Raw genomic sequence first — 23,297 nt, forward strand, 5'->3', positions numbered from 1 at the left:
ACTAAACCCTAAAAAGATTTAATAGTGGTTAGGGTGCAGAAATAAGTTGCTATGTATAAAACCAAAAATGTATTTCATACAGCATGGATGTGTCATTATATTTGGTTAACAAAATTTATTATTTTCACAGCATGGCTATTATAAATAATATTACACTAGTAATTGATATTTACTACCACTTGTTACAAATGGAAAATATTACACACAATTCTGTTTTTCTTTAAATCGTATCAATAAGGTATTCAACATAAAGGATCCATTCAAAATATTTCATTCAAATTACACGCCATACTGTATGTATGAAGTCTTCTAACATACGACACACTTTTCATGAAGGTTTATATTACTTTTTAACACCATCATTTTGACGCATTATAAAAAAAAAATTACATTACATCTTAGTTCAGTTTAACCATGCAGAAACAGTACCCAATCTGAAATGGATGTGTGCTCTTTGATTTTGTTTTCTTATTCTGTAGTTTATAATCCCAAACTTTGATGTAATAAAACAGGTGAAAACTCTATGAAAACATCCCATCTTTTAAACAGAAAAACTTGAAAAATCCTATATTTAAAAAACAAAAATCTGTAATATTAGATAATACTATCTGGATTTTTTAAAACTCCTATTTTTTGTTAATGTACTGATTTTCCTTTGGCTGCTACAGCAACCTTTTAGCCAGTCATATCACTTCCTCTTTTGCAACAGGCTCTCACACATCGTTTTGAGCTCTGCACTTTGGTAACAAAGTATCACAAAGAGATATGTTGCTGTGTTCCAAACAGCAGACTGTCTATTACTCTGGAAGCTGTATCAATAATGTGCTACACTTAGTAATATAATGTTATATATCAGCTGCAACATTTCACTGAGTGCAGCAGAGTCAGAAGGCGGCCATTATGTTAGATACACAATTAGGATTTCTACAGATTTATAACAGGAGCACCAAATGATTGCCTGCTTAGGTAAGAATTTGTAGAATTACACATTGCTATCACATGCTTTACATCTAAAAATGTAAGAAAAAAAATACAAAAAAAGGGAACATGTAGTATTGCTGCTTTAAATGAATAGAAAGTTAGAAAGTGAATTGATCCCTATTCTTATCTGAATGTCATTACTCAGAATCCTTGTCTGCTGTTTAACCACTGTATGACATGTAACAGTGGGGATGAATAAGACGCAAATATACTCATGAATTATTCGTCTGTTGCGTATCGTCTGGAAAAAGGTTCATCCCTTTGTTGCTAAAGGAGCTCACGAACTTTACAATAATTCTCCAAATCAGTCATGTTAAAGATCAATTTAAATTGTCATAAATTAATACAGGCAATATAAAATATTTCTAATTAATCTAGAGCAGTCGTTTCCATCCCTCAGGGGTTCCACAGCCGCCAGGGGGGGAAGGGGGAGCTGGGACTACTCTCCCCGCGCGTCGGCACAACACGCAGTAGGGACCCAGCGGCTCCCTAGCTCAGCAGCAGCTGCCCGGTCACTGCTATCCTTCCTCTCCCTGCTCCTGTTGGTGCCAGAAGTCACGATCAACTTCCAGCTGACAGGAGAGGGGGCTGCAGACCAGCGCAGCACCGCAAGGCCAAAGGTGTGTGTGTGTGTGTGTGTGTGTTGTAAGTGGAGAGTGTAAGGGGGAGAGTGTATGAGGGGAAGAGTAGGCGAAGAAGAGAGATGGGGAGAATGTAAGGGGAGAAGAGAGGGGAAGAGTGTACGGGGAGAAGAGAGGGGGAAAGTGTGAGGGGAGAAGATGAGAAGGAGTGTAAGGGGAGAAAGGGGTAGAAAGTGAAGGAGAGAGCAAAGGGGGAGAGAGCGTAAAGGGGAGAGTGAGGAAGAAAGCGTAAGGGTGACATAAGGGAGAGAGCGTAAGGGGGAGAGGGAGGAAGAAAGCATAAGGGGGAGAGGGAGCATAATGGGGGAGGGAGAGAGCATAAGGGGGGAAGAGGAAGGGAGCGTAAAATGAGAACAGAGAGAGGGAGGAGTGTGAGAGGGGGGAACAGAGAGAGACGGAAGGATGGATGGTGGGGGGGGGGGGGGGGGTGGGATAGTGTTGGGGTTCCCCAGCATTTCACAATCTAATTCTAGGGTTCCTTAACCAAAAGAAAGGTTGAAAACCACTTATCTATACGGGAGTAGCTAAAGGAAAGGCTACATGTGTTAATGTTTACTTAGAAAAAGCCCTTCAATAATAGATTGTTATATGCTCACTAAGACAAATGGCATCATGTCAACAATATACACTGTGTTCAGAGAAAACGGGCCCCCTTTTATTTTTCGGCATACCTTGTAGAAAAATCCCGAAACTTTCATTAAAATGTGAGCAATTACAGGTCTGTCACAGTAGATCATTACATTTAAGAACTATTTGATAATCTAATAAATATTCTTTGGAATTGGTGACAGTGTGATAACTTCATCAAGGGCATAGTTACATAATGGTATTTAGCGAAGAAGATAAGCACGTTATAAAGTGCTTGAGACAGAGCAAGAATGATGGTCCAAAACGCTGACATAAAAAGGTTCCTGATAAAGGACGGTCGCTAGGAGGACTGAACAAAACTAATTAGTAAAACCCCATATCATTCAGAAGTGGGAGCAGCTGGATCAGCGCGTTATCGATTATGCAATCAGACAGTGGCGTTAGTGTGTTCGGGCGCGTGTTTCAGCAGAAGGACGACATTTTTAACACACAATTTAAACCATACTTGAGCTCAAACTTTATGGTAATGTTAGTGTTTCAGATTACAGCAGTTTAACACATTTACTAGCTATGAAGAAAAAACTCCTATTTATCGTTTAATGAACATGAACCTATCGCAGTGTATCTGACATAATACAGTGACATCAATTTATTTAACATTAGTTAATTGTCTACATTATGCTTCTTATATAGTTTTAGTCTACAATTGTGCACATTTTCATGAGCGAGAAATATATTAGATATGATGAAAAATGAAAGGGTCCCTTTTTTCCTGAACACGGTGTAGATTGTACTTCTAGCATCAGACTTCCGTCATTGGACCCTAAAGTTATTTCCTTGGAGAACACACATGCACGTCCTGGTTTTAATACATAACAAATTATGCATGCTATATAAAAAAAAATAGATCGAGCTCTAGAAAGAAAATATGCAATTATCTCTGATTTTCATATTGTAATATAATTTAACAGAGGATATTGCAAGCTAAATGCAAGATATCACATGGAAAAATTAAACATGACATGATTTTCTCTTTACTGCTAGAGAGAAAATCATAATGAAATTAGTCTGTGAGTATAAGTATTCCTTCAAAGCACGGCAAGTATATAATATGTGGATTTACCCACTCATTTGTAGCTCTTTAATAGTGTGCAGACACATTTCAATGATCTCCCCACCGTTGTTTTACTATGTATTTCACTGATGTTTTAAGAGTATAAGGTCCATACAGTACATAATTATATTCTCTTGGGTATACAGTAGGACTGATGTAGGTACATTCTATTTGTGTGGCTATTCTATAGAGACAATAGATCTCTGAAGATATTTATGCTCTATTTGCATTAAGGTTTGAGTGAATTTACCTGTGGGGGCTTTCTGTCTGGATCTCATTTTAAGGATCATTTGTGGGTTGTGAAAATCAAGATTCAGTGTTTTCACAAACAGCAGTGGTCACAGAGATGATTACATTTATGAAATCTGTGTACATACATTGTTACATAGTTACATCTTTGAAGATTATTAAAACTAGATGGTATTCGTATAAGTCAACATGATATTGTCTGTTTCTAGAATGCTTTAATGCAATAAAGGTTCCCATTTTCTATATATATTTTATATATATAAAAGTCAAAAATTGTTTGTTTGTGGGCTTGTGGCATAAAGCGCTCTCATTGGCCGCCGGCCCTCGCGCTCTCCCATTGGCTGACTGCGGGGCGGGGTGACGTCACAGGGACCGGGGGGGGAAGGAACACCCCCCCCAACCACCTCCCGCCCCGCGCGGCCAGCGGGAGCACCAGGGGACCGGGGGGGGGGGGGAAGAAGGAACACAGGGGACCGGGGGGGGGGGGAGAAGGAACATGGCAGCTAGCCACGGGGACCAGGGGGGGGGAGGAGGGGAAGGAACACGCCAGCCAGCCACATGCCCCCCGCTACCACCTTCCGCCCCGCGCAGGCAGCCAGCACGGGGACCGGGGGCAGGAGGGGGGAAAACCGCACGAGCAGGAGGAGCAGGAGCAGCAGCAACACACACACCCATTACTTACCCGTGCAGGTTTCAAGTCCTGGCAGTTCCATCCTGCATCACGACTAGGTCAGTACACGTGGACATGAAAACCCCGGGCAACACCGGGTATATAAGCTAGTGTCCTATAAAACGTAGACATCGTTAATCTCTCCATTTCCATCACAAGATAATCTGAGTTTTAACATACAGGTAAGCGAATCTTGGGGCATCTTGTTTTTTCCAAAACCTAGCAATCACACATCTGGTGCTCAACAATATTTGTGATATACGCTTGTGTACAGTTTTGTGTGAGAACAGGAGAATTTTAACCAAAACCAGAGTTAAGGGGTCCTGAGTTAAGGTAATCCCAGTTAGGGTGTGTATATATGTAAGGACCGTGTTCCAAATATGTTGGACTTTAGGGTACATGAGAGATTGTCCTCACTGGCCATATTGCGTCCAGCATAAATGTGATGAGGAAGGATATGTAGAGTATGTAGTCGGACTAGGGCCATGTAGAGTAGCTTATAGGCATTTTTTATTACAGTGTACATAGAACTGGTGGCCGTTCCCTCCCAAATATCCTACCAGACCCCATTCTAGGCCTACATTTCTTTTCCTATGATATCATATATTTCTTCTTTTTAGTGGATCAGGGATAAATGATGGTAGATAGGGGAGTTTATCTTAGCTTGGTTAAGAGGGTGTAGGCATAGAAACTCGAAGAAAATACTATAAGGAAGTCCCTTATTTATTCTAACAGATGTAGCAAGAATTACTGTCCCAGCGCCGTGGACAAAAAAGCAAACGTCTGCACGCGCTGGGGAGAGTGTCTGCCATGTTAATCCTTCTGGGCCGCGACTGGCACCATTGTGTGACTGTGAGTAGCCATGGCAATGCAAACGGTAAGGTTTGCTACATCTGTAAAGTTCCTGATTTGTAAATATTTGATCAAAATCCACTTTTGGGATCTTTGTCTTTTCCCATATAGCAGCAAATGACTTAAGGGAGAATCCTGATATCATATACTCGACTCCAGTTATTCCATTCGCAGCCCAGTATGCAAAAGCCTTTCCCTCACAGCCCGGGGGGAAATCTGGATTGAAACATTATGGGGGTCGTAGAGGAGGGGAAAAATATCATTCCTAATCCAACTCCAACCCAATCCCACAGCAGTGACAAAGCACCGGAAATATCAATGATTTCTGCGGCCTGTATTGTTTTTAAGCCATAGCAGGTTAGAAATAGTAACGTCCCCAGAAAAAAACATCAATATCAATCCTTCTCTTTATGCTCGCAGGTAAATGCCCCATTACCATCTGCCCCATCTGTGCTGCTTGATAATAATGCAATGGTAAGAGGATATGCGGCGCAAACAGTTCCAAGAACACATATGAAAAGAATAAACAAAGGAATATAGTGCAATACTGTATGGATAATAGCAAATGAGCTGGGATATATAGATATTGCACTCACATTCTCCGCATCAAAATCAGGCGTTGAGGTTATTATTAGTAACCAACTCTTGTAGATATCCTAGAATTCTGGGATTCAGACCACCCAGGGTCATATGGGAGAACAAACAGCAGCGTTCCTCCTCCATTGTCCCTGCTCTACGGCCGTTTGCGCAGGTGCTGAAATCCAAACGGGGAAATGGTGCCAAATCTCAGCTGCAGCTCTCCAATACCGGACACCCTCCCAAAAGTGCATATGAACAGCGCAAACTCCGCCCTATGCGTTTCGCTCTTGTACGAGCTTCTTCGGGGGATTTAGTTTTTTTGCACTGACTTTCTTAGCCTAGTGGTGCGGCATAGGATCACAGCACCTATAGAACCCTGGTGAGGTCTGTTAATTAAAACTATCATTAACAGTGAGGGCAAGTTCTGTTTTTATTTTTGTAACATTTTGGAAACCACAGAGCAACAATATAATATGTTGTTCTCAGCCAACAAATACAGACAAAGAAACGTGTAACCCACCCACTCTGGGGGCTACTAATTAATAAACAACACACAAGAAAAAGAACCTCTAGCGATGCCCCAATGGCATATATCCAAGAGTTCTCAAGGAGTTAAGCTCAGTAATAGCAAAACCATTATATTTAATATTCAAGGACTCAATTTCCACAGGCTTAGTACCACAAGTAGAAAAAATAAATAAGTGCGCACTAAAATATATACTTAATACAAAGTGTTAATTGTGATGTCAATTTAAATCAAAAAAACACACCCCACCATGTGGAAAAGGTAAATAAATATATACCAATGTAGATGAGCATCTGCTGCTGTGTAAAGGGTAGCCCAAGACCCTAGAATCTAGTAACAAAAAAACAAACAAAGCGCACAACACTCATCGTGAAAAATGTAATAAACTATGTTTATATATAAGGTGTTTCAAGGTTATGCGTACATCAAGGTAGATTAATCAAGCATAGAGCCACAGAGTGGCAGTTACCAGCGTCTGCAACCAGGAACCACCAGAGCTTCACTCTCCTTTCCACCTACAGGTAGGTGAAATGCCAGATAATTGATGACTCTGCCACAGTCTCAATGTCCTGTAAATAGCGTCAATACGCTTAGTGGATCCTGGGGAGTGGTTGTCCTTTGCTCGCAAGTAGTACACAGGTTCCTCTGCAGACCTCACTGTGTTTCCCGATCAGTCAGGCAGCGGGACGTCGTGGTCCCGCGGGCCCTTCTGTGACGTCAGAGCGCCCGCTCTGCTTTGATTAACAGCATCTGCTAGTAATGATTCAGACCTCACTTGGCAACCACAGAGGCAGGCAACAGCGCGGCACATGCGCAGAAGAGGAAATCAACTCGGTGTTTAGCAAACCGTTTGACAACAATAAAATACACCTTGGAATATGAATAATAAAAGTATATAGGTTGAATGGTATCTCTTCTACGCGGCGTTTCGTAGCTCAACAGGCCACTTCTTCAGGGAATCTTCTGAGGAAGACAGGCGTGGCCTTGATGTCTCTGATGGAGAGAAGGAGGGCATCATACTATTAAAGCAGGAGAATAAAAAGCTAATTGGTGGAATAAGCCCCAGCACTCCTACAAACAGCCAGAGACCCTTTCGGTTCGCCGGAGTGAGTTTCATGCTGGAGAACCGGCGATTGTGGTGGGCTACTAAACACGGGTCCTGCGAGAAGCCGCAACCCGGAAGTGACAACAACGTGGTGCCGAGCCAGCCAGCCCCAGCGCGCGGGACTGATCCGTAAGCCTCAGCACCTACCCTCTGCGCCTAGGATTCCACCAGGACTGTTGCCCCTGCACTGCTCTACTGAACTTATATATCCCTATATGTAAGTTTTTACTTGTTATTTTATTACATTGTTTTATTAAATCTTGACCCTTGGTGCGCTTTTGTGTTTAATTTTTCATTGACACCTGATGTTTGGAGCCATCCTACGACGGGATCTGTGGAGGAGGGGCGCCTTCACATCACATCAGCTGCAAGAGGGAAGAGTTGATCTACTTCAAGATCCTGCTGGTTTGAATTTACTATTCTTTATGAATATATATAAATATCCTACTTAGTGTAGATATACGAGGGAATGTGATCCCTTTGTTTGTATGTACTAAGAGTGCAGCTGTGTGATTGCACACAGAGCCCGATGTTGCTATAAATGGCCACAATCCAGCCAGATATTATCATAAACAATAGTGTGAAGAGAAGAAATGCCTGCACACATCATCTGTATTCCCTGCAATATAGTTTCTCACGGTGAGCTGTGCTCATACAGATCCTTGAACTAGTGTATTGTTACTACCTCCAAAGTATCTACAAACGATACACTAAAATGTTGCCAAAGATTCAGCTGTGAGAGCTATACACAAGGCTGCAAACTGATACCTTATAACTTATATTACTAATCCTATCCAAAGTCATGGAAAAATGTGTCCAATCCCAATTAAGCGATTACTATAACAAGACAAGTTTCCCTAGCCAATTCCAATCTGGCTTTCGCCCCAAACACTCCACCGTAACTACCCTGTTAAAAGTTTGCAATGAAATCCAGTGTGGAATGGAACGGGGACAACTCACTGGTGCAATATTCCTAGATTTTGCTAAGGCTTTTGATACTGTTGATCATGCTATCCTGCTTAACAAACTCCAGAGCTCTGGAATAGGGACGCATGCTTTAAACTGGTTTCAGTCCTACCTATCAGGTAGATCCCAACATGTGTCCATCTCTAGCTCTAACTCTAACCCCCTGGATATCACCTGTGGTGTCCCGCAAGGCTCTGTTCTGGGGCCCCTACTCTTCTCAGTGTTCATCAATGATCTTCCCACAGCTTGTCAGGAAGCCTCAATACACATGTATGCGGATGACACAATCCTATATGCACACAGCCATAGCCTCTCTGACCTTCAACACATACTTCAGTCTGACTTTCTCAGACTCGAAAACTGGATTTCCCAAAACACTCTGTTTTTAAACACTGACAAGACTGTAACAATGGTATTTGGGACCAAGACTACATTTTTAAAGCTTCCAGCGACTGAGCTCCAGATTAGAACCAACACTAACACCACCCTAACTCCTGTTACTAGTTTTAAATACCTGGGCATATGCTTTGACTCCAACTTAACATTCGGGATGCACATTGATACCCTGACAACCAAGACCTATGCCAATCTAGGGGTACTTTACAGGAACAAATCCTCCCTAAGTCTCCTGGTCAGAAAACGTATCGCACAGCAGATGCTAATTCCAATAATTGACTATGGAGACATAGTATATGGCTCGGCACCTCAAACCCACCTTAGCAAACTTGACACCCTCTACAATTCAATTTGTCGTTTTGTTCTCCAATGCAACTACAACACACATCACTGCAAAATGCTCAAAGAACTAGATTGGTCATCACTCGAGTCTAGGCGCAAAGTTCACCTTTCCTGTCTTGCCTTCAAATTCTTTATGGGCAAGCTACCCAGCTACCTGAACAAGCTCCTCGCCCCTACCACTTGCAGCACCTATCACCTGAGATCAGACTCCAAAAGACTGTTCATGGTACCAAGGCTCAATAAAGTATCCAGCCGCTCCTCCTCTCTTACCGTGCACCCCAAAACTGTAACAACCTACCAGAGACTCTTACATCCACCACCAGTCTAAGTTCTTTCAAATCTAAGGCTGTCACAAATTTTAATCTGGCCTGTAACTGTTTCATACGCCCATAATATAAATTATCTTTAACTGTGCATGCAATGTCTTGTATATAATGTATACCCTGCTCATTATGTAACTGTATTTGTAACCATGTATTATTTGTCTTAACTCTGTGCCCAGGACATACTTGAAAACGAGAGGTAACTCTCAATGTATTACTTCCTGGTAAAATATTTTATAAATAAATAAACTAATAACTATAATGTCGCATCCCTGGTAAATACAAGGCTCATGAGGTATTCAGCAGTGAATGAAGTGCCCTCGTGTATCAAGGTCCTTGTTGTATCTCAACCCCGCACCTCTCTCTGAATCTAGTGGGTTCCTCATTCGTCCCACATCTTAGTTAAACTAATAAGGAGATTTACACACGGTGCACAGAGCAAGTTGCCCAGTGTTAGCATGCACATCCGACTAGACCTTTGTCTAAGGTGCACTATTGACATCTTGCTGGCGTCATCACCCGACGGCCGTTTCATTCCCTGCTGGAACTTCTTTGGGGGTGGGCGGGTCACTGCAACAGGCGGCTTTTTAACTTCACTGTTGCCATAGTAACTCCCTAACAATTGAATCGCAGGGAGGATTTTGGTGCGAAGGAGTTAGTCAATCGTAATGTATGTCATTAAGGAATTTACATATCCCGCCGTGCCTGCCAATAAAAAAGAGGTACATTAAAAATCCTTATATAATATTGAAAAATTAATGAAACAGACTAATACTCATTCAAGATAGAATTGGGACTACACATATTACTTATGGTGGAACGTCCCATACTGTGTGTGCACAGTTCGAAAATGCATACTAGGACACATTAGCACAATAAGAGACAAAGTAGGCATGCTGGTAGCTAGACATATTAATCAAGTGGAGGTGAGTGCATTGCTAAGGGTTCTTTTTCTCGTGTGTTTATGGTTATTTAGCCCAGATAGCACTCATTTAGTACGTAAATTAAGAGCTGAGCAGGGACCACCCTCCTTTCTGTTATATACATACTTGGAACCTAGGTTCTTTCAGGACCATAGCTCGCCAGACAATTATGGCAGGATTCTTGACTGCTAAGATTGATTCTAAGAATCGACAATTAGAAGCAGACCAGCTGTTTTCACTTGATCAGACTGAAGGAGCTTCAGTCCCATCAGTAGACATTAAATCATATTTTGTAAGTCTGGAAAAAAGCTACAAAAAAGAAACGAGATTGTGAGCCAATTTTTAATACTGTGAGCCTATCCTACTGTGCTTCTAACTACCCCAGAGGTCATCATTGCCTATTAAAGGCTCAGCACACCTGGTTATAGTTTCTTAATTAATAAATGGGTATATAATCACCATGTGAAAGCCCTCCCAGTATCCCTTATGAAGCTAATCAAATTGGCGAAACGCATAGGAGCAGCAGCCTACTGAGGATCACGAGCTGATCCACAAACAGAGCAAGCAATTGATGTGAGCTCTGTGGGACTGAACGAGCCAAAACCAGCCTGAAATAGAGTGACATCTGCCAGCCTTTGAACACAATCTACCACAAACGGGCAAGCGTCATATCCAGTAACTGACGTCACGCCCTGAGGCCCACGTCACTTCCGGGATCAGAGAGGAGGATTGAGCACCAGCCAGCCGCAGCAGCAATCACCAACGAGCGTGTTAGTGAGTCTACTGAGGCTACCACCCAGGAGACGACTACCCCAGCACAGCAGCACAGCAGCACAGCAGCACAGCAGCACAGCAGCACAGCAGCACAGCAGCACAGCAGCACAGCAGCACAGCAGCACAGCAGCACAGTTAAGATCGGCAAGCCAACATAGCCACCTCCCTCCACCCACTTGGTAACACCTGACAGAGAAGATTTTGGACTGTGTGGGAGAGTAGAAGTGTATTTAAAAACTACCATTGGCACATCGGTAGCAATCGCAGATATATCAGGCAAAGTCTTTGTTTTTATTATTTTTCTTGCACATATGTTTTCTAATGTCATATTGTTTATGTTATAACATTGCTATGTTTTAATTATAAAGATACCTTTATTCATTGCCTTGTTGCGCCTCTTCTCATATTTTCTCTCTGAGGTTTCATTACACTAAGGATTGGTTATCCTTATTTTGAGAGGCTGCATCTTTTTCTGCATTGAACAGGACATCTGTCCACCCATACAAAGACTGGACATTACTGACATTGTTTGAATTCATATCTATATGGTTGATTAAGACCCACAATTTGAGCGCCTCATTGGTTCATGTCACAAAGACCACATTGTTGGTATTTTATATACATTTAGGTTTACACATTGTTATTGTTCTAAGTGATTTGGGATAGCTGTAGTCACTCATCACTTCTGAAACAGCAGGGTGAGACTCCCATTCCAGGTTTACTCTCATACAGTTCTCCAATTTACCCTTGATCTACCATCTCTTTCATTCACTTGACATCAGTTTGAATTTATTTTGGAGTTGGCATATCAGCGCACCCATTTTTTCGTTCACATTTCCATACAACTATTCACCACATAAGGCTGACATGGTGGTAAGATCTAATACAGAATGCAGTAGTGTCTGTTAACACAGTCTCTTATGGGATATATGCTACCAATGTTGAATATAAATAATACATGGAGTTAAAAATGTGTGGCTCATTATAAAAGCGCTAATGAACATCATATGTGCCAGTGTTCAGCATTGAAGCACGAATTGTAGTTTAATGGGCAAGCAGATGGTTGATGCTATGACCAAATAGCTCTATTTAAGACATATCATATGATTGTTTGGTCTTCATATGTTGACATCAGCGTCAATAGGATGTGGTTTACAAAATCTGGAGCAATATAGAGTGATACATGTTAATTACCTTATTAAAGGATTGAACAATACATGTAGTCAAGTATCTCAATATATATATTGCAGTAGGCAATTAAAGACATTATTATCTAATGGTTTTCTACATACCAACCCTCAATTAATTTTAATTGTGGGTTATAAACCATCTCTTCACCTCAACAGAAAGATAAATTGCTTACAGCCATTTAACATAGAGATAGCGGCACCACGTGTTATTTTAATATTTGTATTTTTATTCACTAATTCACCTGTTTTCACTTTATGTAGTCACTTTTTGAAAAAAATGAAAAATTAGCCTGGAGTGCACCACTGAATGTACTTTATTTTTGATGATTCACTGACCCTGTGTCGGTTAATCATTTATATGGTATCTATGTAAAAAATAAGCAAATACCACAAGGGTTACGTATCAATATGTTCCCAGCCTTTGGCTCACAAGATGAGGCCTTCACTAAAAGACGGGAGGATATCCTCTCAAGATGTTCAAAAGACTTAATGCTACTCCTGATTGAATATGAATCAGCAAAATTGGAACATTGCAATTACTGTACAGCGTTAGATTTAGAATTTCAACAAACTAGGAAGTGGGACAAGAATCTCAACTTTTTAGAGTTGGATTAAAAACTAAAGACAAACATAGAAAAATATACAAAAGATATTAAAGAAAGACAACACAAAAAGTTTATGAAAGACGTGAATGACTACAAGACCGGAAAAAAGGATAATAATAAAAAATAAAAAAACACATAAAGAGTACCACGAATCTTCCACAGAATGGTAGAACTCAGACAATGAGGAGAACCCCCATTCAGATACTAGTGTAGGTCATTGTCAGGAAAACCGCCCTTTTTAGAGGTACAGAGATCAGGGCGGGGGGAGGCCCCAGGGAACAAGACGGAAGACCAGACGAAAGGACAGACTAAGGGCACGGACAGACTAAGGGCACGGACAGACTAAGAGATCGAGAAGTCTGGGGGTTCAGGGCCAAAGGCAGAGGGAAGAGGGGGAATCACCATTAACCATGGATAGTGAACTAAATGGATTCCAGGTTGTTAACGTTACCTCTACCATACTGACCATGGCACAGGCAAATATCCTAAAAAAAAGGACTCTCCTTTACTCCATCATGTAATATCAACCTATTCGAATGGGTTAAAGATGTTAACTTTTTTGCTGCAAGTTAGACTTGCATAAGATGTTTAAAAGAAGAGAAACATTTAGTATACCACCCAATTTTATGGCCTTGGCCTTGGCCGATCATTGACCTGGACAACTATAGAAATTTGATCGCCCTTGAAAACTAAACTAATAAAGAGGTGGGACAAGGCCCACTACACTAAGGCCAAAGAGCAAGTTTACACCACCAATTAACTCTAACACTAACATCGATATGTTCCTCAAATCGGTAACTAAAGATTTAGAACAATTACCAACGGTGGTCAGGAACATATAACCCCACTGGAGAGGAGAGCATTAAAGGAGTTTATGGATATGAGGAATATCATCATAAAACCCTCAGATAAGGGAGGCAATATTGTGGTAATAGATGAAGAAAAATATTGCAAAGAAAACCTAAGACTCTTAAACGACAGGGCCTGTTATGAGGTCTTGCAAGGAGATTTTATAGTATCCCTAAGTTGCACAAGTATCCCCAGAACCCACCAGGTAGACCGATAGTATCGGGAATAGACTCATTGAGTGAACATGCCAGCACTTACCTTGACAAAATCTTGAGACCCTTTGTGACTAGCTTACCGTCACATACTAAAGACACAACCGATGTTCTCAAACAGATTAATGGAGTGCAGGTATCTGAAAATACGTTCTTGGCATCGTTAGATGTAGAGTCCCTGTATACAAGTATACCCACCCAATGGGTTTGGAAACAAAGTAAGGAGTTCAGAACACACAATCAGTTCATGGTGGATCTCCTTGAGTTTGTTCTAACACATAATTTTTTCCTGTTCAAAGGTAAATACTACCACCAGCTCCAGGGAACGGCCATGGGCACCACCTGTGCACCAACATACTCCAACATCTACCTGGGTTGGTGGGAAGAAGTGAAAGTTTTTACGTAAGATATGTCAGAACACACCCAGCACATTGACCTTTGGTCACGCTATATCGATGATGTGCTGGTGGTGTGGGGTGGCACAAAACAACAGTTCCACACTTTTGTGAACATTTTGAATCGATCACAATCTAAAACTGACATATGACATCAGTCAGGAAAAAATGACATTTTTGGATTTGGAAATCTTCAAGGACAATGAGGGACACTTACAAACAACAGTTCACACTAAGGTGACAACAACTAACAATCTACTGCTAACCACTAGCCATCACCCCCAACCATTAATTCAGGGGTTCCCAATAGGGCAATACCTAAGGATAAAGAGAAATTGCTCCACTGTACGTTATTTAAAAAAACAATCAGAAATCGTGGGGAAGAAGTTCTCAAACCGTGATTACAGTCGGTCATGTATCAACAGAGCTTACAAATGGGCCAAGGCCACAGACCATAAAACACACTTCTGTACAGTAAAAAAACCTGACCTCAAGGGAGCAAACCAAATAAGAATCATTGGGACATAAAACAAGCAGTGGAGGGAAGTAAAAAAAATAATAAACCACCATTGGCACATTCTACTAGAGGACGTGGATATCAAAAAGGTGTTAAGTCCAACACCTTCAATAATATACAGAAGAACAAGAAACCTTTCAGATCAATTGGTCCACAGTCACTATCAGAGCAAACAACCAACAAGTTGGCTCAATACAAGAACCACAGGTACATATCGATGTGGTTCATGTAGAGCATGTCAGTTTATTAATCGCTCAAAAATCTTTTATAATTGTGACAATACCAAACAGTACACAATTAGAAGTTTTACCAATTGTAAAATGGAGGGGGTAATATACTTGGCTACGTGTCTGTGTGGAATTAAATATGTTGGTAAAACTTAGCGCCAACTACGAAGACGCATACTAGAACACATTAGCACAATAAGAAACAAAGCAGACACATTGGTAGCTAGACATATTAATCAAGTTCATCATGGTGATGTCACTTACTTGTCTTTTCAAAGTATAGACTTTATGACACTAGAGCACGAAAAGGTGGAAGAGGCAAAGTGGATATACACCCTAGGGACACTATCACCTAAAGGTTTAAATGAAGGGTTTGTATATTCCGCGTTCCTGTAGCCCATAACAAATGAGGGAACAAACTGAGCTTGTATATTTCTTCAATAGGTCACTAACAACATATCACAGTGTCTGTATAATTGAATAAGTGTATCTTGAAAACATCATAACATACATTAATGCACAACAAGAACAACTAGCACCAATTAATGTATCAGCTGATGACTATATGTCACCATGGAATGATAGTGCTATTTCCTGGAATCAATGCATTAATGGTGGGGCCTGGGGGCAATCATGCACACACAGTATGGGAAGTTCCACCATAAGTAATAGGTGTAGTCCCTATTCTATCTTTAATGAGTTTTAGTCCGTTTAATTCATTTCTCAATATGTATATAATGATGTTTAATGTACCTCTGTTTTTATGGGCACGCACGGCGGGATAAGTCAATTCCTTTGTTGACATATGTTCCGATTGGCTAACTCCTTTGCGCTAAAATCCTCCCTGCGAATCTATTGTTAGGGAATTGCTATGGCAACAGTGGAGTTAAAAAGCCGCCGGTTGCAGTGACCCGCCCACCCCCAAAGAAGTTCCAGCAGGGAGCGAAACGGCCATCGGGTGATGATGTCAGCAGGACGTCAATAGCGCACTTTAGACAAAGGTCTAGTCGGATGTGCATGCTAACACTGGGCAACTTGCTCTGTGCACCGTGTGTAAATCTCCTTATTAGTTTAACTAAGATGTGGGCCAAATGAGGAACCCACTAGATTCAGACAGAGGTGCGGGGTTGAGATGCAACAAGGACCTTGATACACGAGGGCACTTCATTCACTGCTGAATACCTCATGAGCCTTGTATTTACCAGGGATGCGACATTATAGTTATTAGTAACAACATAAGGTATCAGTTTGCAGCCTTGTGTATTACTCTCCCAGCTGAATATTTGGCAACATTTTAGTGTATCGTTTGTAGATACTTTGAGGTAGTAACAATACACTAGTTCAAGGATCTGTATGAGCACAGCTCACCATGAGAAACTATATTGCAGGGAATACAGATGATGTGTGAAGGCATTTCTTCTCTTCTCCCTATTGTTTATGATAATATCTGGCTGGATTGTGGCCATTTATAGCCACATCGGGCTTTATGAGCAATCTCACAGCTGCTCTCTTAGTACATACAAACAAAGGGATCACATTCCCTCGTATATCTACACTAAGTAGGATATTTATATATATTCATAAAGAACTAAGTCCTGTGAATGTATTCAGGAACAGAGATAGCATCCTTTGCATGAGAACACTATCTTTTTCTTCATTAATGGTGAAAAACATAGGCGCTTACTTTTGAGGTTTTAATAATATTCAGTGTTTTCTTTTGTAATTAATATATTTGAAAATAAATACATTTTAATTACGAGTGGAGGTGAGTGCATCGCTACGGGTTCTTTTTCTCGTGTGTTGTTTATGGTTCTTTAGCCCTGATAACACCTCTCCAGTACGTAAATTAAGAGCTGAGTAGGGACCACCCCCCCCCCTTTCTGTTATATGCTACAAATTAATGTAAGTTGTTAACAGCATTAATGGGTACTCTGGTATTGCCCCTCCCCATCATGTGATGTAGGATGACTGTGCCGAAAGGATTGCCCCTCCCTAGCATATCTTGTGACAAGTGATGTCACCATAGGGTGTTTGAAGGTATATATAGCTCCACCCAGGGTTCTAGAAACAGGTTCCTCAGACCACGCACTATACTGTAATTGTGAAGCACTTTAAGTCCCATTGGGAGAAAAGTGCTATATGAAATAAAGTTGTTATTATTATTACGGGGGGGGGGGGGGGGGAAGGGTGAGAACAAAGAGTAATGTTTAATTAATAACCTGCTGGGTACAGCTAGTATAATACATAATACACGTTGCAGAGTTCCTATAAAATTGCATGCAGAACAGATGTGAGGTGGTTTCTGTGACATTCAATATGGCGCAGATCCCAAATTCACCTCAGAAAACTTTACATTCTTTACAACTTAATATGCCATTTTTGTTTTGTGTAACTGTGAAAGGTTGAGTCCCAGCCTTTTTATTTAAAGAAACAGCAGCATCAGACCCTGGGAAGAATGAAATAGGCTTTTGCTGTTCTCTGATCCTTCTTTTTATTAGGTATTCCACATTCAGGTGTACAACAACCAGTTCCCCCAGCGTGATGTCTCCAGCCACAGAGTAGCCAGCAATATCTGCATTAGAAAGTTTGCATCCATTCACTGAAGTTCCACAGACATCCTCATATCACATAACAGCAATAAGGAGTGCAGAAGGGAACAACCTCATATCACATAACAGCAACAAGGAATGCAGAAAGGAACAACCTCATATCACATAGCAGCAACAAAAAGTGCAGAAAGAGAACAACCTCATATCACATAGCAGCAACAAGGAGTGCAGAAGGGAACATCCTCATATCACATAGCAGCAACAAGGAGTGCAGAAGGGAACAACCTCATATCACATAGCAGCAATAAGGAGTGCAGAAAGAGAACAACCTCATATCACATAGCAGCAACAAGGAGTGCAGAAGGGAACATCCTCATATCACATAGCAGCAACAAGGAGTGCAGAAAAAGATCCCAGGGAAAGAAACCCCCTCCCTTTTATTACTGGTTAATTAGGACAAAACCAAATAAAGTAAACCACACAGGGGAGTTGTCTCCCAAAACTTACACAATTAGCAAACATAATACACTTCACACAACCTACAATTGTCTATAGCAAGACCAAAATAAACAACAGAACCTATCACAAACATCCCATGCATGTCTTTACCCTGCAAAATAAATGACATTCAGTATCACTTACTTTAATTCCTATACCCCCACCCATACCATGGTATAATCTTCCCTGAATGGTATGCAGGAAGGAAACGCCCTTTTCCTTCGTAACAGAGACTGCCCATGGCTGTGTAACATCAAACTGTGTTTAACATTAACTATACCTGCATTATACTGACTGACCTCAGGACACCACATTAAAGGTTAGTAAAGTTTTAGATAAAGGAAACAAAAAAAATCGCTGGGCCCAGCAAAAAGCAAAACAGAAAGAAAGAAAGGTGGTGCACTTGATGCCAAAAAGCAAACATGCATTTAACTTTCGCAATAGTACAAGCAGCCCTGTCACAGTAACTTCAACACCTCCCTCCCCCATTGGGATATGCTAATTGGACTAAGTTGGATATCCCTTGAGTTTAGAGGCAACATATATATTTCCTGGCTACCTTTCAAATATTAACTGATCAAATTACCCAATTATCTGAGCAGGCTTTTCATCCCTACTGTACACAGCACTTATCTCCTTAGATCTGCCTCCAGAAACCTGCTTATTGTTCCAAGGTATAATGAAGAATCCGGTCACTCTTCCTTCTCTTACTGAACAGCCCTATTCTGGAATAATTTACTGGAATCTCTCAAAACCGCTTCCTGTCCAAGTTATTTAAAGATTGTGCCTGTTTCATACTATAACCATGCTTTTATCTGTAACTTGTAATGTTGTCAACTTATTATTTTGTGCACAGGATATGTTTAAAAACAAGAGGTAATTCGTTCAGTTTTGAAGGTTTGAAAGCTGAAGAACTTAAAACAAATTATTAAACACTATACTATTTGGGGAGAAAAAGCATAAATGCCACCACAGAGCCAGATTAAATGTCATTGTATAAATCTCACAATATGCATTAGACAGTAATTGCACTTCAGACTTGCCTTACCTGTTTAAAACAAAACTACCATGAGCAATTCTATAGGCCAATTTTCATTGTTGTACTGTTATTATAACAGACTCTTGCTGACTTTCTATGAGCCTCAGTGGTTTCTACCATAAGCAGCTCCATAGACTTCAATGAAATCTCACTAATATAAATCACCCCCTTTTTATTCATTTCATGTTTTGGTCTAAACTCAAACCTTATGGATTTTGGTCCTTGGTGGATGACAAATGAGATGCAGCCATAAGTGCCACGTTTAACATATTAATTGTATCTATAGAAGCCACATGTAATGTGCAAATCTTTAAAAAAATTAAAAAGTACCTGAGCAGCTCTCTCACACAAAATGGTGTCTGGGGAATGCATATTAAGCATTTCAGATGGCAAATATGAGAAGGTGCTTGTAGCTCTACCCATAATAAATACTGCATAGTATGATCATAGAAAACAATTCAATAATGGATTCATCAGGTCTGTTTCTGATTGTAAGTGAGTCAAGAAGTTAAACTCCCTTTACAGGGCAGGAAACTGAACTAGGTGTCGGGTTTCCTGCATGTGATATGGTAAATCCTGATTGAACAGGTATAAAAAGCAGGAAGTAGCTACTGTCAGTGTCCCTGTTGCAGGTTCTGTGAGAGGATCACAGAGCCCCCGCCCACAGAGATCCAGGCTTGTTGACCAGTGGATTTTGCCTGGCAACAGTGGGGAACCCAAAGCCCCACACAGCATAATCCTGCATGGATAGGGCAAAAGTCGTTCCTGGGAGCAGCATGACTTCAAAGCCTGCAGCTGGAGAAATCGGAGACGCCGGACCAGCATCAGTAAGATAAGACTATATATTGTTCCCTAATATTGTGTTTATAAGTTTTAGACTGGTAACTGGCCTACCCAGCTGTCAGATAGAAAGGGCCACAGTAATGTTTAGTCAGTCTACTGAAAGGAGTAGGTGTTGGTTTTATGATTTATGTTTTGCCTTAAAGGGGCAGTAGCCCCAATGTTTTAGTTGTTTTTGTGGAGAATAAAACCACTCAAAGTTTGGTTTACCCTAAAAATTGCATACTGTATGTGGAATTTTGTCTGACCACGCCTTTAGGCCACTTAGTCACACTGCTACATAAATGTTTTGGTGACAAATTGAGCTTGTTCTGATGAAGGTGCTTTTAACACCAAAGTCTTAAGGTATCAATAAAAGACCAGTACTAGTAAAGCCTGGCATGATACATTCTTTCAGATGCATGCATCATTCTTTAGTGACCACTGTGATGGTAGGGGCAACCTGGCCAGCACATTAAAGGTTAAGCCCACTGTCTGCCTCTATCTGTCAAGATAGATGCCTGTTACAGGCTAAAAGGACATCTTTTTGTGGCTAAAATTGCTGACCTGTACTATATTATGTGTCCCCTAAATAAACAGTTTATTCCCAATGCAAATGTAACGTAATGTCATTGTATAACTCCTAGGTATGCTTGGTTGGTAATTCACTTAGTCAGCCATCACTCAAAGGAAACTGAGCCTGCAATGTGGGCTGGGTGAAGTGCTTGGGACACTGGAGGGGTGGTTACTCAGGTCAGGGGAATAGTCACTCCAAAAGCAGAGCTATTGTTTGTCGCCAACTCTGAGGCGCCTATCTCTGCGGGAGGTATCCGGCTGGCACTCTGAACCATTGCTGGGTCTTAGCCCCATCAGAACTGACTCCCATTGGTCGGTTTGAATTTCCCACTCCCCTTAAGCCCGCCCCTGTGGGCTGTCTTAGAGCACTGTCCCCACCCACGGGCCAGATTGATCCATCACCGGCGAGCCCTTGCTCTGGGATTGGCCGGTACATTGCATCCGTGTCCTGATTGTTCGGCACCCGGTCTTCCATGATTTTAGGTGGAGACTGGGAAACTATTATAACCCCCTGCCGACCACAGTTGCCAGAGACACACATATCCAAAATGAGTCTCGTTTGCAAATACGAGTGGGAACTTTGAACTTGCCAGCGTCCCTATGGTACGGTTTTTAAAATTTTATTATTCTGTATTTTTAATTGTTATTTTAAACATTCACACATTGCCATCAATTCAGAATTACATAAACTGTAGTATGCTTGCAATAGGTTGCCCATCCCATAAAAGTTTTATACTACCACTTTCTATCGAACTTTTAATCCATTATTTAAAGAGCGGTAACACAAAAATATTTCACATCTTGTTTCTCCTTAATGCTCCTGCCCTCTCTAGCCCCCTCGTCTGCCTATGCTTTCAACCTCTCCTTAACACATTGCATATATAGTGTATTTCCCCTTAAACATAAACCCTTCTGGCCTGATCTGCAGTCACACACCCCTTGCACTAGTGGTATCAGGGCTTCATTTCTTTTCTGTCTGTTTCCACAAAGCCACACACATTTCATTTACCTGACTCACCCAGAATCCCAGCATCCCCAGAAAATTCAAGTTTTCTGTTGTGTCTGTTACTGTAGTGGTTCATTCTCCTTATTGTAATGCTGTATCCAAGGACATATCTCAGAATGAGTTGCAATGCTCAACATATTTTGAATACATTGTGCTCTATTATTGTGTGCTTCCAGTATTGCACATTCACACTCACAGACACAGCGTTTAGACCAGATGTGGCCAACTCCAGTCCTCAAGGGCCACCAGCAGATCAGGATTTCAGATGGCTCAGTCTTTGACTAGGCCCCTGATAGAGCCACCGGTGCTGAAGCAGGGATATCCTGAACCTGATCTGTTGGTGACCCTTGAGGACTGAATTTGGCCACCCCTGGTTTAGACAGTCTTGTATTTTCAGATAAGTAAAATATATCACTGTTATGCCAATGCACAAATAATTGTAGGTGAAAGAGGTATCTATGTCAGTGTGGTATATATCCAAAAACTGTCCAGCAGAGGAGGTAAAAACGTATTTCTTATTTTATTTTTAATTAAGCTATCAAACGCATTTCATTATGTATGAATTCATGTAGTTCCTCACATTACTAATAAGAAGCTCATTAATATTGCACTTTAAAGTAAATTAAGTGAGCCATTTGATGTTGGGTTTAACAGCATTGTAACCTATTTATGAGTCTATCTGTTCAATATGATTTAAAGACACAACATTCATTTCTACAACCCAGTGTTCAAAAATAAACTGGAGGTCATATATCAACGCAAAAAAAGTGGAGATAGAAGTTTGTTTTGCTGTCGGTTGCGTGTGTGTTGGATACTAAAAAGCCTTTCCTACATTTGACTGAAATTGTCATGCAGAAAAGTTTACATCTCGTGCCAGTCGGTGCTTCCTGTAATTCTTCTGATGTAACACTCCCTACAGGCTGACGTACACAACACAAAACTTGGAGCAAAGACCTTGGCACATTGACACACAGATGAAAATGACACAATTTGCATTAACATTGCTCCAAATGTTTCTTCTTACCTAATTATTATGTCACATTGACATTCACAGTGTGTGTGTGTGTGTGTGTGTGTGTGTGTGTGTGTGTGTGTGTGTGTGTGTGTGTGTGTGTGTGTGTGTGTGTGTGTGTGTGTGTGTGTGTGTGTGTGTGTGTGTGTGTGTGTGTGTGTGTGTTTGTATAACTTTATTAGGGATGGGAGGGTTCCAAACATCGAAGTTCATTCAGATGTTTGATTAGAACTTTGGAAACTCCCTTGTACGTGTTGTAACCAGTGATGTCAATATAGGGATATATATATATATATATATATATATATATATATATACCCACCCAATGTTTTAGAAACACAGAGTTCAGACGACTGGGGCCTCACAGTGAGTCCTGTAAATAGCTCTGTGTGTGTAGATTAATGTATTAAGTCCTGTCACTCTTTGTTGTTTTCAGTTAGGAACGTGCCCTTTAAGTAAGCGCCAGTAGTATAGGTGCAAGGTTGTTCTCACTATTGAAAGAAAGGAAGCATGTTTTTAGTAAAGTGTTCTGTGTTAGTAACGCTGGAGTTTTGATTGGCCCAGCCAGAAGTTCCCTAGGGCAAACCTGATCAGGTAAGTATGGAAGAAGTATGCGGTACACAGTAACGGGCTCCTAATTCAAGAAATGATGCAATAAACTGCCAGTTTAACCCTTACAGTGGATAACAAGTTCAGTAACTCCCTAGCTTAGGAGTGAGAGCTAGAAGGGGGATGAAGTCCTGCATATTATTATTTGCCACAAGTTATCAGTCA

The sequence above is a fragment of the Ascaphus truei genome, chromosome 6 (assembly GCF_040206685.1).
Source record: "Ascaphus truei isolate aAscTru1 chromosome 6, aAscTru1.hap1, whole genome shotgun sequence".
Taxonomy (NCBI): Eukaryota; Metazoa; Chordata; class Amphibia; order Anura; family Ascaphidae; genus Ascaphus; species Ascaphus truei.